Raw genomic sequence first — 15,409 nt, forward strand, 5'->3', positions numbered from 1 at the left:
AAAGGAATTTCACGTCCTATGGATGGGCTCTATCGCACGATCTTAGATATGAAAGAAAGGTAACATCCTAAATGCCCTATAGCCTCCTGTTTATAGATGTGGCGCGCAACACACCGATAAACAAGACTCTACTAGACACGGTCTGTAGACATTCCGAGGAAGGACCGCTCTGATACCACTTTTGTCACGACCCAACTCCGTAGGCCATGACTGGTGCCCGAGTTGGACACCCATATGTACCCTTAGCCCCACTTAGTACATCAATCGAATAAACATAGGTAATGATCAGAAGGGATCTCTAAATAGATATAATGCATGAGGGCCGATAGGCCATCACGAAATACAAAAAAACCCAAAACATATATACAAAACCCACATCTCATGTCTACATACCTCTATAGACTGATATCCTAGTCATATGACGGGACAGAGCCCCGCCATACCCTAAACAACGTATATATATATACAACAGAAGGTGTCAGTACCAAAATAGAACTCCGAACAAAGGAGCACTGTCGACCAACATGGTGGATGTCCTAAGCGAGCGGATCAGCAAACCAATCATCTGTACCTGCGGGCATGTAACGCAGCCCCCGAAGAAAGAGGGTCAGTACGGAAAATGTATTGAGTATGTAAAGCATGGACTGAAATCAGTAAAGTCATTACCAGAGCAAAATGTACAAAAATATCAAATGTTTATCAAACCACATATAATGGATTGTAATAAGTAAAGTCATTACCGCGATAGAATGTACAAAACTGAGCAAAATGTCCGGAGATATCAAATGCTGATCAAAACCTCAGATAATGTATACAGAAAAATATATGCCATATCCGGCCCTATTATGGGACTCGGTGAACAAAGTGTGGTTGCCCTCCCATCATCGGCACCACAGCATAGTATAACACCAGAGTAGGGAATATCTCTGTAACAAATCATATCATATCATATCACAAACATATATGTACATGGCACAACATAACTCCGTGGCATAATATTTACTACCCCATGGTACATGTCATACCTGCCCCCTCACGTTGGGACACGACGAATAATGCAGAGAAATACGCACGAAAACATATCCTGGCCCAGGCTCAGTGAAAGAAGCATTGAGGCATTCACAAGTGGAGTAGTGAAAAACTATATGCAATTTAAATCAAATTTAAGACTCAATAGAATAATCAGAATGAGCTATCATATAAAAATCAAGACGAGACTCCTGTCAAGTACCTTTCAAAAGTTACCCCGGATTATATCAAAATAAATCTTCTGGAATCATATAGACGTATCGAAGCATAATAAAATACCTTTTGGAAATCAAAGAATTGGCTATCCTAATGGCTCTAGGAATAGGAACCTCTTTGAAATTATATAAAAGTCATATTTTTGTTTCATAAATACCATACCAAAAGAAATATTAGCTTTACATACTTATGTCAAAACATGAAAATCGAAAGAATATGCTTTACATACTTATAACAAATACATGCCAAAAGAAAGAAAGGTTCGCTTTACATACCTCTTACGGATTACTCTTAACTATGCTCGCCTCGTCGTCTCTTGAACCTATTTAACATGAAATTAATACTAAGGTTAATAAATTTTCACTTTCCAATTTCCAACTCTACACCCAAGTAACCATAGGAATCATTTCCTTATCTATGTCTCTTGACTAGTTTATTACTAGCTCCGAATCTACCAAAAATCGGGCAGCATCTCCCCTGTAACTTAAACATCCCCGAGTTTTCAACTCGGCCACCATGTCAAAAACCATACCAAAAACAACAGCCAGAAGCATGTATACAAGTAAATCACTTCAACTTTACACAATACAAGCTCTATACAACTCATTCCAAACTACGATACCCAAAATAGAGTTTTTAACCTTTATTTAGTAAAATATGTAGTCATACCAAATGGAGGGTTGTGTGGCTGAAACCAGCAGCAACCACATCCAATTTTGAGTACTTTACATCCCTGCAACACGCAATTAAGCCTCCACCAAACAGCAGCACCACAACAACAACACACTACGCGACTTCGATTTAACTACTACGACTTCCATTTAGTTTGTTTCCAACGTCAAACATCCTTATACATTTTTTTCCACTTCCAGCATATTTTAAGATATATAACATACTTCATAACATCACCATAAATTCTAGTTCAAAACAGAAAACTTTACCTTTCCCGAAATTCACCAAAACTCGCCAAAACTTGCCTCGGAATTTCCTTTAGCGCAGCTGAAACTTAGGGACTGTTTGGTAACGTTTTGGGCTGCCTAAAACCATAAAATTTCATTACTAACATCTTCATAACATCATGGTATAGCTCATATAATTAATTCTTGGAACGGAATCGGAGAACTTACCTTTTTCTCCTCCCAAAATCGTAGCTCTTTCCTTGTTTCTAGCCTAAGTTTCTCTTCTCTTCTCTTCTTTTTTTTTTTCCAAGTAATTTCGGTTTCCTTGCCCTTGAACACTCTAGATGAGTGTGGAAATTAATGAGTCATAAGACTCATATATATATATACAACTATAGGGATGACACATGTCAAGGTTTCATTGGTCCAACACACCCCTTTCCTCCAATCACAGGCTGCCATGTGGCATGTGGGGCCCATATGAGTCTTCTTGAAGACTTTGTGAAATTCCCATTTTACCCCTAGCCTTCCACAATATTACCATAGGCCACTTTGCGAATTTTCCTTTTTGCCCTTTGCCTTTTCCAATATTTCCACACTATTAATGATCATAAATAATATTCATATCCAACTTGTATATTAAATAAATTTTGGAAGATGTTCATTCCCTTAACTTTACCACGGCTACCTTAAAACATCCAACCGTATAAAATACGGGATATAACATCTTCCATGAGAAATTCCAATTTTTGCCCCTTACTTTTTCTAATATTTCCAAGTTGAAATTCTAATTTAGTCATAAGAATTTTGTATCCAACAATATCAATCATAGCCTTGCCCTTGACTTATTACCGTTATTCCGAAATGCCCTAATGTGCAAAATATGGGTTATAACATCTGGATAACACATGAAACTTAGACTCATAAGGAGCCACTGATAATTCACCTTACACCAGGGCCATAAACTCATCCTTTCTCCTATTCCTCAAAGTACGGGCACTACTTCTCTAGGAACATGGCATGAAACTGAATCTAAGTAAGTTGGGAAAACAAAGTTGAACGACACTCTATATAAGTCCTCCACCACTAAGTGCCTTCACCCTGAAGCTGAAATGTCATGAACTCCACTCCATGCTGATGTACTATATCCAGCTTATACAACCTCTCGTAGCAATTAAGAATATACTCATAAGTATCTTCATTCTTTGTACCATGGAAGACTAGAGGTTTGAGTTTTAAAAACTTGGGGAATATGTCATGCTCATTATCGGTCATTACTAGACCCAATAGTGGTCTGAAGAAGGCATCTATGCCTACCACCTTATCTTCTAGAGGAGGTGCAGCAGGAAATGGGTGAGCAAAAGGAGCTGGTGCTGCGGGCATGATGGGAATGGCTCAAGTACCGGCCAACCCACTCAAGAAAGCCATAATCTGCTGAGCTAGTATGGAGTTAGCCCCCATCTGAGTTCCCTCCTCTTGTTCATTGTCTTCTTTCCTTCGTATTATAACTTAACAGGGGCTGCCGGTCTTCCTCATCTGGACCCCATCCTAGCGCAACAGACTATGACTTTTCTGAGTGGCTTGGATGGAATTAGAGTCATTATCGCAACACCAGCTTCAGTTGCTCTCCCTTATGGTGCTGCAACTTGTCAGGTAGATAAGGTGGTTGACAATGATGTCTTCTTCAGACCACTTATGGGTTCAGTGATGACCGGTAGTGAGCATGACATACTCACCAACTTTTTGAAGCTCAAGCCTCCGTTCTTCCATGATTTTAAGATTGAGGATGCCTATGAGTTCTTCTTTGATTGCTATAAGAAGTTGCACAAGCTGGGAATAGTATACCATCATGGAGTAGAGTTTGTGAATTTCTAACTATAGGGTGATGACAAAGAGTGGTGGAGGGATTATGTGGAATTTCACTCGCCAGTATTGCCCTACTTACCTGGGTCCATTTTCACACCTTGTTTCTAGAAAAATATGTGTCACGTACCTTAAGCGATCGTAAGAAGGATGAGTTAATAACATTGGAGCATGGAAGTATGACAATGGCTGCCTATGAAGTCGAATTTCATGCATTGTCTAGGTATATTACGCAGTTGGTAATCATAGAGGAGGAGAGAATTTAGTTATCTATGAAGGGGTTAAACTCCAAATTATAGGTTTTGTCTGTTCATATGACATCATCAGGCAAGAATTTTAATGAGGTTACAAATTTTGTGAAAAAATAGAAGGAGTACGATAACATGGGCAACTAAGGCTTTGGTTAAGGGGCTCAAGAGTATAGGTAACTTTCAGAGATCTTATTATAAAGGGTCAGGTAGGGCAGCGATTGTATACCGGCCAATTTAGTCAGCATTGCCCGCTTTTATGTGAAGTTTTTCAGGTACTCTACATCAGCATCCGACCTAGGAAGGCTAAGAAACTTTTTTTATGCCAGGTAGAACGTACGTCCTTTGAGTGCGGCTATTTCAATGGTAGAGAGCTGGGACACATAATGAGGGAGTTTCCCCATCCTCGTGGGAAAGATTCAGCACCGCAATAGGCCAAGGCAGTGATACCCACGGGAGAAGGTAAAACTGGTAGAGAATGTCTATACGGTGGGCGGGAAGGAAATTCAAGAGGCCATAAAGGCCGAGGTAATGATACTGCAGGTTGATGTGCAGTGCAGTCAGGTAGAGAGGTGGCCCTACAGGATGACATGACTCAATTTAATGCCTTCCTAGGCAAGTTTGAGATGAAGGCATCTGATGTAGTTATCATATGTATTATTTTTTTCTGTGACCGAATGACCACTATTTTATTTGATTCGAATTCTCTTATTCATATGTGTCATTACGATATGCCTTGGGTTTTGATGCGATTTGTGATGTACTTGATGCCCCCATTCATGTTTCTACTCTTGTTAGAAAGACTGTTATAGTCACCCATGTGTATCATACTTGTCATGTTATGTTTATAGGGTTTCAAACTTGGACTGACTTAGTAGTTTTAGACATGACTGATTTTGATGTGATCTTAGGTATGACGTGGTTATCCCCCTATTATATTGTGCTTAACTATAATGCTAAGACTATAACTCTAGAGATTCCGAGAAGGGAAATGTTAGAGTGGGAAGGGGTATACAAGTCTAAGTCAGCGAAGGTTATATCCTTTCTTCAGGCTAGAAAAATGGTGGGGTAGAGTTGTTTGGCTTATTTGTCCTATATTCGCAATGTTGATGTGGAGTCACCTTTTATTGAGTTTTTTCAAGTAGTATGTGAATTCCCAGAAGTGTTTTCTACGGTGTGAATTCCCAGAAGTGTTTTCTACAGACTTGCCTGGAATGGGACATAGATGTTTGTCTTGACTTGGAGTTGTCACTCACCTGATGTCCATTCCTCCTTAATGCATGGCTGCTGCAGAGTTGAGAGAGCTTAAGGCTCAAAACCAAGAACTCTTTAATAAAGAATTTATTCGTCCTAGTGCTTCTTTGTGGGGTGCTCCAATCTTGTTTGTTAAGAGAAAAGATGGTAACATGAGAATGTGTATAGATTGCCGACAACTGAATAAGGTCACCATTCAAAATAAGTACCCATTACCACATACTGATAACCTTTTTGATCAGTTCAAGGTGCATTGGTCTTTCCAAAAATTGATCTCAGGTCAGGGTACCATCAACTAAGATTACACTAGAGGATGTGCCAAAGATAAACTTTTAGAATCAGATATGGGCATTATGAGTTTTTAGTGATGTCGTTCGAGCTGACTAATGCACTTATAACCTTTATGAGTTTAATGAATGGGGTATTCAAGTCATTCCTAGATTCATTCGTGGTAGTGTTTATAAATGACATTCAGGTATATTTGAAAAGTGAGACATAACATGTAGACCATTTTTGTATTGTTTTGGGTGCCTTGGAAAAGCAGAAACTGTATGAAAAAATTTAAGTGTGAATTCTAATTGTCTTCTATTGCCTTTTTGGGCCATGCTAATTTTAAAAAAAGGTTAATGGTAGATCCACAAAAGATCAAAGTGGTTAAAAACTGAGGTCGGCCTAGCTTAGTGATTGAAGTTAGGAGTTTTGTGAGACTTGCCAGTTATTATCGCCCGTTCGTGAGAAACTTTGGTTCTATTACTTCCTATTTAACAAGGATGACTCAAAAAGATCTACCATTTGAGTGGACCGACAAATGCGAAGAGATCTTCCAAAAGCTCAAAACTCTTCTAACCACAACACTTATCTTGACCTTGATGGTTGAAGGTAAAAACTTTATTATTTATTGTGATGCTTCACATTCAGGTTTGTGTGCTTTGTTGATGTAGGATAAAAATGTTATAGCCTATGCTTCATGGTAGTTGAAGGTCCATCAGAGAAACTACCCAACTCATAACTTAGAATTGGCAGCGGTAATGCTTGCTCTGAAAATATGGAGGCATTATCTTTATGGTGTCAAGTGTGAGGTGTTTACTAACCACTTCAGTTTGCAACATGTGTTTACTCAGAAAGATTTGAACTTGAGACATCGAAGATAGATGAAAATGCTCAAGTCCAATATGGTGGTAGACACATTAAGCCAAAAATCGATTAGCATGGACAGTCTAGCTTATTTGGGAGCCTGCAAACAACCCCTGACTAGAGAGACTCAGGCCTTGGAGGTTAAATTCATGAGACTTGGCATCTTAGAAAAGGGTGGGGTGATGGCTAGTATTGATATAAGGCCCACCTAATTGAAGAGATTAAGGCCAAGCAATTTAAGGATGCGAACTTGAATAAGATTAGACAAAAAGTGTTGATGGGCAAAGCCCAAGATGTAGTCCTTGATACAAGTAGGGTTCTCAACTTTAGGGAAATGGTTTTTGTTCCCCGAGTAGATGATATAATCCAGAAAGTATTGTCTGAATTCCATGATTTGCGGTACTCTATTCATCCTGGAGTGACCAAGATGTATAAAGACTTAAAGCATTTGTATTGATTGTCGGCTATGAAGAAAGACATAGCCGAGTAGGTAGATAAGTTCCAGAATTATCAGTAGGTGAGATATGAGAATCGAAGACCTGCAGGTTTGCTTCAAAAAATGTCCATTCTTGAGTGGAGGTGGAAAATAATAGCCATGGATTTTGTGGTGGGACTCCCCAAGACCTTGGGGAAATATGATTATACTTGGGTACTGGTTGACAGGTTGACAAGTCAGCCCACTTCATCCCGATTATAGTGTATTACAATGCATAACAATTGGCAAAAATTTATGTGAATTAGATAGTAAGGCTACACAGGGTGCCCCTTTCTATTATTTCAGATCGTGGTACGTAGTTCACCACTAAATTTTGGGATAAGTTACATGAAGAGTTGGTCACTCAACTCACTTTCAGCCAACCGTTCATCCATAAATAGATAGTCATAGGGGACCATCCAAGTGTTGGAGTATATGTTGAGAGACGGTGTGATCGACTTGGGGGGCATTGGGACAAGTTTTTGTCCTTGTATGAGTTCTCCTACAACAATAGTCATCACTCTAGTATTGAGATAGCACCATTTAAAACCCTTTATGAGAGGGGATGCAGGTCTGTCATAGGGTGGTTTGAAGCGGGTGAAGTAGAGCACCTGAGAGGTTGACTTATTAAGGGATGCATAAGATAAGGTAATGCGCATCCAAACTTCTACTAACTCAAAGTCGCCAAAAAAGAGTATGTTGACCGTAAGGTAAGGAACATGACATTTCATGCTAGTGAGCAAGTGCAACTAAAGGTTGGGGTAATGAGATTTGGTAAGAAAAGCAAGCCCAGTCCTTGCTATATTGTCCCTTTTGAGATTCTTGATCGCATAAGGTCAGTGAGTTACAAATTGGGCTTACCACCTAGCTTGTCTGGGGTACATCCGATTTTTCGTGTGTCTATTCTGAAGAAGTACTATGGGCATAGAGATTATATTATTAAATGAGATTCGGTGTTGTTAAACAAGGATCTTCAGTAAGAAGAAGAGTTAGTGGAAATCTTAGATCGTAATTTCCAGAAGTTGAGGACCAAGGAAATTAAATCTATGAAGTTTAAATGGAGGCTTTGTCCAGTAGAAAAAGCTACTTGGGAAATCAAGAAGAATATGTGAGACAAGTATCCCTAGCTGTTCGTCGAATCAGGTACTACTCTATCTCTGTCTTAGTATTGTTTGTCCCAATTGGTTACTCGGAGGTGAGTGATGGGTATATTATTATTTATTGTAATAAAATGTTCCTGTCATTATGGATAATCTAATAGATAAGGAATCTGGGCCAGAAAACTTCGAGTAGTGACTTGAAATTTTTTGAGCCTAGGCCATACTTGGACGAATTCTGAATCAGGTGAGGTCTAGGGTGATCCAAAAAATAGATAGTGGATGGAACCTTTAGTTTGATTGATTTAGTTGATAGCCAAGATGGTAACCGTATTAGAATAAGTAAAACTCCCAAAATTGAACTTGGTGTAAAAGGTATATTTTAAGGCATCTTGGGTAAGGATATGTTATGGTATGGGAAACTTGGAGATTCTTTACAAGCTCTGTGTCTCTGTATATCCTGCCAAAGTAGGAATTATCCTGTTAAGGTAGGGCCGCCAGAGCTGTATAGTCCTGTTGTGGCGGACAAACGCGGCTTAAAGCCGAAAAAAGTCCCAAAATAATTTTTAGTCATCCCACTTTGTTCTTAAGAGAACAGAAGAGACCTAGGGCGAATTCTTGCTGAATTCCATCATATTTTGTGTCAAAGATAAGTAAATCACTCCCATAATTTGTATTTTGATTCCTAGAACCTAGAAATTATGGTTGGTGATCATTGGATGAGGGTTTTGTCCTGAAATTAATAGTGGGAAATAACCTTAGATGGAGTTAAGATCATGGGTTTGACCTAAGAGGGGAATTATGTTATAATTCATGCAAATTAGGCCCTTGTATTGATCCTTTGCATGTATTTACTGTTTTAGATCAAGAACAAACTGAACGAATCCGAAAAAGGAAAGCTCCCACACTTTAGAGTTGTCAAAGCTTGATTTCAAGATAGGTGATAGTTTGTATTCTCATATGTGATTCATGTACTTGCTAAATTACTCCACTATATACATATGTGTATATGAATAGAGAAGAATGCAATGATCTATTTGAACTGATTTCTTACTAGCCACGACTTGTAATGAACCTGTTCTTGGTAGATAGGGTAGTTAGGTTATTCATTATGATTGTGGTTGAATTGTATGCTTGAATTGAATGTCACATTTCGACACACATTTGCATCAGGTGTTACGTTATGACATAAACCTTTGATCGAGTGTCATGTTCCGACACATAGATATGTGTTTGTAGGTCCCATGAGAGGACCCTTATGTGAAATTGCATGATAATTCGGAGTAATAAACAGTGATCATTTTGAGTACTGGGTATGAGATGTTAATAGTTAAGTCTATTCTATATATATGCTTATTGTGACGTATTTACTTATTCATGTTTCACTTACTTTCTAAGTACGTGATCCTACCAATACACTGTTGCTTTTATGTATTGATACCATACTTGCACTGTCTTTGTTGAGTACGGGAAGTATTCAGACGGTTGTTGAGTGACCTAGAATAGAGGACCATTAGCTGCCAGAGTTCAAGGGTGAGCCAATTCTTTCAGGCTGTCATGGGCTCTCCTTATTCTAGTCCTTCTCGCAGGACTCAAACTCCATTTGTTTATTGTTTTTTATGACTTTTGGGGTTGTATCCCCTTTCTTAGACATGTATTTTTAGAGTTTTGGTATCGACTTTTAGGTCCTAGGTGTTAATTTATGCATCTTATGGGCTGTTGACTAGATTTTCTTAGTTTATGGGAACTCAGTCTTATTTTAAGTATTTAAACCTGCTTCTGCAACTTTATTTCGTTTTATCTTTTGTGATTATTGTTGGTTGGGTTAAAATAGTGGTTCTCATACTGGAGGGCTAGTGTGGGGTCCAATTACGATGGGTTGGGGTCGTGACAATTACTCAATTGGAACTTAGGAAAGACAATTTTTGAAGTGGTTTTTTGAGGAAATTCATTGGAGTAAGTCTCTCTTAAGTTCCAATAGAGTAACTGTCACGACCTCAACCCACCATTATTGAACCCCACACTAACCCTTTTTAAAATTATTTTCTAATGATTTCATCTTCCAAAAACATTACAAAATCAAAATTTCAATGGATTTGGGTTTTTTCTCTCAAATTTAAAAATTAGTAATTTAATAATTTTGAACTCGATTTTAATGGATTTTTCAACCAAAAACTCCTTTTGATGTATAGAACCTGATTTTCAAGTAAAATTTCAGTTTTATCCTTTTTTTTAGGTAATTTTTGAACGCTGTACGTTCTTAAACTTTGCAATATGGATATCGTTGAACTTCTTTTGATGAATATTTTACATTCTTGATAGTTTTGAATCATTTCAGAGTTGGTATTTGAGGTTTAAGCTCCGACAGAGTGTTTGGATAAAGTTTTTGACCTTCGAGATAGGTTTGGTCATCCTTCTTATAGACTGAGATTGGATAATTAATTGTTATTATGTCATAGGCTTTGGGATGAGATTGTAATATGAATTGGTATTGTTGATAATGTTGTGATGCCCATGTGAGGGTTTGATTATATTATGATGCCCGTGTTTGGGCTTGATTATATTGTGTTGCCCGTGTAGAAGCTTATTTGTGTGGTTTAGCCCGTTGGGGGCATTATTTGTTATTCTATGTATTTTGGAAGCATGTGATTCATGAATTGCTCGCGAGAGATGCTTATAACACTATTTGAATTGTAATGCCCGAGTAAGGGATTGAGTTGGGGTTTAGATCAAATTTTGAGTAAATGAAACACTTTCTAAATGGGTGAACACTTATTTTAAATGAACTATTTGCCACTATTTTCCATATAAGGGTGTATATCATGATATGATTGGGTTTTTTGAGAACTTTGAACCTTTTGATACATAATGAGTTGATTGTTGCCTCCATGTTATTAGTGTTGTGATGCATTCATCCTTATTCATCATATTATGGTTCTTGGGAAATTGAGAAATGTGGAAATTCTTTTTGACAAAGAAAATGTGATACTTTTTTATATGCTTGACCACGAGCCAGGGACAATTTGATGAGATATTGAGATTGTGATTTGGTATATGGACTGTGAGTCTCCCCATGGGTCCTTGTCTGGAAGCCTTATCTCGACAGGTGTATACGACAGGTTGTGCAACGGCCTTGATTCCACCATACCACTACATCATTGCATCATCTCATTGCATTGTACAACTCTTTGAAGTATTTGGCTTATTTAATAATATGTGATATTTAGTTGATCTTATATGTTTACTTTACTCACGCCATTCTATATAAATTGGCGACACCGATGTCGGAGTGGAACTTTTCTGTGTGCAGGTGGAAGCGTTTCTTTGTTTATTTCATAAACTTGATTAATTCCTTATACTCAGTCGGTCAAACCTACTGAATACATGTTGTTGTATCCACTCCTACTTCTGTGTCACTTTTGATGCTGATTCTAGTCAGGGTACCGCATGTGGCGGCTGAACCCCTCTGGCGGATAAGTTATTTCGGATTGGTGGTGAGATCTTGTGTTCCGAATCACCATTAATTTCATCTTCTATTTTAGTCTTTATTTCTATTTGGAGACTCGTGATGGGTTTCATACTCAAAATTTGTATTAGATACTCTTTATATTTATGACACTAGATTTTGAAAAATTCTTCATTATACTTCTTTTCATTTCATTTGTGGTCTGACTTTTTCTTTGGGAGTCTCATATATAATTTATCTTTCGGCTTATACATCATGTTGGATTTTGAGATGTCTGCCATCATGACCTCAGTTTTTGGATCGTGACAATATTATTCTTTCAATATAACTCCACCCTTCTCTATTATCCCGAGAAAAAACTAATATTGCAGGTTTGTGATGATTGTGCTTTCGTCTTTATTCATTTAATTTAATTCACGAGTAGTCCATAATTTTATCAAAGATTCTTTTTTATTTTTTAAAGTGAATTACAATTAATGATTTCTTAATTTTATGTAAAGATTTCTTTATATGATAGGTGTATTTTGACCTATTGAATGTTTTTCGTTAATTGAAGGTTGCTAATTAATTGTACAGATTATAATTGTATCTTGACCTATTGAATGTATTATGTTATTTGAAGGTTGTCAATTAATTGTACAGAGAATTGCCTTTAAAGTGAAATAATGGAAATTATGCATGCACCACCCCTTTTAGAGACATATATACTTTCAACCCAAGGTTTTTTTGTTCTTATTTGTAGTTTCATTTTGAAGAATATAATTCTCAAATAAAAACGACAATATGTGCCTTTATATGATCTTCTTGCTTGTTTCATTCTTTGGTATATATATGAGTTCTCCTTTTTTGTTAGTTTCCGTCTTCCTTCATTACAAAATTACAGTACTATATATATATGAAGTCAAGAATAAAAATAATGTATATATAATAGATGATGAATTGCATTAGCTATTACTATTTGTTGCTTATTATATTTTTGTTTTTATTGTCACGATCTAACCTACTAGGCCATACGGGCACCTATTCTAACACCTAGATAGGAAAACTCTTTCACCTATTTTTAAAACAAGTCACGCAGAGTAATTAAAAACACCATAATTCTCTTTTATAATAGTAAAAAAAATAATCAAAATTAGCTTTACAACACAAAGCCTGAAAAATACCACAAAATCCTTTTTGAAAAAAGCATTAATACATCCCTCTTCCTAAATACAAGAGCTTCTAAGAGTATGACATAAAATATGAATAAAATAGATACAGTTTTCACCATAGGCAGAGAGAAGTAAAAGCAGTTGGAGATCATTATCGTCTTTACCTAGAAAATATCATTGGCATTGCAACAGACTATACCAATTGGTATAGCAGAAGTAGTATCAGTACAAACAACACATACTGATGGGCTTCATCGACAACCCGAATTCACCTCATAATTTCATGCAAAATAACCAAAAAGAACATGCAATTGAAATTATAACCTTGATCCTCAATCTATCACCTTTGTCACTACCCACCTCTCAGTCACTCATCCATCCTGCTCTCAACATCACAACACTCTTCGCTGCCAACTTCATCACGGACAGACAACCTACCTTTCATAACTGGTCATAACCCGATCATCTATACCACTTAAATCTTTTTTTGAGCCTATTCTTTATACTACATCAAGTACTATTTTTCAAATATTGCCAAATTTATGTACAGATACCACTTTAATTATCTCTTTAACATATGCGCTTCCCGTGCCGACCTAATTTATTTTTCTTGGAATAAGTATGCGAAACAATTTTTTAATAATTGGTGGCATGTGAGACTCAAAAATTGGCTCTTTGCATGCTCGGATACTATATTAAAATATCTAATCATCATCTCATTCAAAAGTTTACATTGTTGGTGAAAGCACACATCACACTTTAGTTAACTTGATTATAGCTACGGACACATCATATTAAAAGATTTAAACAACAACAAACCCAGTATAATCCATCATATGGGGTCTGGGGAGGGTAGAGTGTACGCAGACCTAACCTCCAACTTGAAAGGTTGGGCGGCTGTTTCTGAAAGTCCCTCGGCTCAAGAGAGGAAAACAAGATAAAAGGTCAGATAGGGACAAACATATTAAAAACAAGATGAAAACAAGGAATAACAAAAGTGAAAAAGTCATGGTAGAATAGTACAGAAAGAAAGAGGCATTAACTACTATAAATAAATAAGATAATCAAAGTACAACGGCCCCATACCTAAAAATAGCAATACAATGCAGAAATCAAATGGCAATAAACAATGAGCAGAACTACAACTACTATGGTGTAAGAATAAGTCACCTAGCCTTTTATCCTAATCTGAGTCCTCCACAAAAGAAATTATAGTGTGCTAATGCACCTACTAATAGGGAAGAATAACGAGACTGTATACTAGCCTTATATCCTTATGTGGGTCCTCCACACCCTCCTATCTAAGGTCATGTTCTCGGTAAGTTGTAACTGCGTCATTTCTTGTCTAATCACCTCTCCCGAATATTTCTTCGGCCTACCCCTACCTCTTTTGAAACCATCCATGACCAACCTATCACACCTCCTCACTGGGGCGTCTGTATCTCTCCTCTTCACATGCCCAAACCATCTCAGTCGCATTTCCCGCATCTTGTCTTCCATCGAGGCCACTCCTATGTTGTCCCGAGTAGCCTCATTTCTAATCCTGTCGCTTCTGGTATGCCCACACATCCATCTAAACATTCTCAGCTCGGCTACTTTCATCTTTTGAATGTGAAAGACCTTAACTGGCCAACACTCCACCCCATATTACATAGCCAGTCCAACCACCACTTTGTAGAAATTGCCCTTAATTTGTGGTGACACCTTCTTGTCACATAGCACACCAGAAACGAACCTCCATTTCATCCACCCTGTCCCAATACGATGTGTGACATCATCGTCAATCTCCCCACTGCCTTGCATGATAGACCCAAGGTACTTGAAACTACTTTTCTTTTGAATGGCCTGGTCACCAAGCCTAACTTCTACGCCAACCTCCTCAGGTGTCTCACTAAACTTTCACTCTAAGTACTCTGTCTTGGTCCTACTCAGCTTAAACTCTTTAGACTCCAAGGTATGTCTCCAATCCTCCAGCTTAGCGTTAACTCCGCTACGAGTCTCATCGATCAGGACTATATCGTCCGCGAAAAGCATAGGATTTCAAGGCAAATAAAAACGGACTAAGGGCTGATCCTTGATGCATATTTAATAAATTTAATATTAAAAGATTTCAAGTGTTCTAACTTTAATATTTATACATATTTAATAATATTTTTAATACAAATATATTGGGACCAAAACTGCGAGCTTTTGAAATAGGATGAAATCTTCATAAAGTTTCTCATTATGAGTCTTACAACAAATTTTATTGGCAGGTTTAATAGCAACAAAAAGGGATTCATTAGCTCATTATTTAGTACAAATCAGTGAAATAATATAAGGGAAACTTACATAAATATACAATATTAAGAAAATATTTACCATTTATAGCAATAAAAGAAAATTCACTGAACACTTATAATACATTTATAATACAGTTTTAATACATATTGCAGAGAACTATTTATAAAACATATATAATATAATTTTTGTAAATGGATAATATATTTATCACCTACTTTAATAGAGTTATAATACATTATGACAATTTCTTACTATACAAATATAATATATATTTTAAAACACTTATAATACATT

At 37.1% G+C, this 15,409-nt stretch overlaps 1 long non-coding RNA gene across 1 annotated transcript; it reads right to left on the bottom strand.

The window, feature by feature from the left end:
* Window positions 1-448: 448 nt before the first annotated feature.
* Window positions 449-2,451, bottom strand: LOC129892056 (uncharacterized). Its single transcript, XR_008767253.1, has 4 exons — window positions 2,373-2,451; window positions 2,187-2,282; window positions 1,521-1,567; window positions 449-571 (listed from the first exon to the last, which is right to left on the bottom strand). It is a non-coding gene; the product is annotated as an uncharacterized LOC129892056 (long non-coding RNA).
* Window positions 2,452-15,409: the final 12,958 nt, after the last annotated feature.

This window comes from Solanum dulcamara, chromosome 6 (assembly GCF_947179165.1).
Source record: "Solanum dulcamara chromosome 6, daSolDulc1.2, whole genome shotgun sequence".
NCBI classification, from domain to species: domain Eukaryota; kingdom Viridiplantae; phylum Streptophyta; class Magnoliopsida; order Solanales; family Solanaceae; genus Solanum; species Solanum dulcamara.